This window comes from Octodon degus, unplaced genomic scaffold (assembly GCF_000260255.1).
Source record: "Octodon degus isolate 3935 unplaced genomic scaffold, OctDeg1.0 scaffold00008, whole genome shotgun sequence".
Classification (NCBI taxonomy): Eukaryota; Metazoa; Chordata; class Mammalia; order Rodentia; family Octodontidae; genus Octodon; species Octodon degus.
In genome coordinates, this window is record NW_004524584.1 from 14,350,536 (window position 1) to 14,351,242 (window position 707).

The following is a 707-nucleotide window of genomic DNA, read 5'->3' on the forward strand; positions in this document are numbered from 1 at the left end:
GACTTCTGGCATAAGAGAAAGAAGATGTAAACACTATACAGAAGACTTGTAGTTCCTAATCTCAACTGCAAGCATAAAATGGCCAAGACACAATGATCAAACCAGAAGCAAGAAATGGCACAATGGCATCCAAGATGAAATACCATTTTGCACTAAAAGGAGCCAGGCTCTATCCAGAACTGATGGGCTCCATTACAAGACAAGGAATGTCTGAGATCAGGACACTCAGAAATCCAAGAAGTTATCAAAGACTGTTGAGAGTCACATTAAAAGGTAAGTAGGCATCAATTTAAAGACTTCATATGGCTGGCGGTAGTATGCACATCCTGTAATCCCAGCAATCAGGAGACTGAGGCAGGAAGATTGTTGTGAGTTCAAATTCTAGGATAGCCTGGGCTACAAAGTGAGCTCAAGGCTAGCCTGAACTACATAGTAAGAACCTGTTTCTAGAGCCGGTCTAATAGTTCAGTGGACTAAAGCACCTCCTTAGGCACAGCACATCAGCCAGGGTTCAATCCCTGGCGTGCTGTGCTGGTCCCACCCATGGGGCGCGCTGAGAGGCAACTGAGACTCGGCATGATGGCCTGTGCCTATAATCCCAGCACTTGAGAGGCTGAATCACTACAAGTCTGATCTACATAGTGAGACCCTATTTAGACCTCTAAATACAGCAAAAAAAAAAAAAAAAAAAACTCAACAGTGGAGTA

General features: G+C 44.0%; 1 protein-coding gene across 4 annotated transcripts in view; it reads right to left on the reverse strand.

The window, feature by feature from the left end:
* The window catches only part of Qrich1 (glutamine rich 1), a 51,312-nt gene that overhangs the window by 5,050 nt on the left and 45,555 nt on the right, over nucleotides 1–707 (reverse strand). The gene's annotated exons all lie outside the window — the stretch shown is intronic.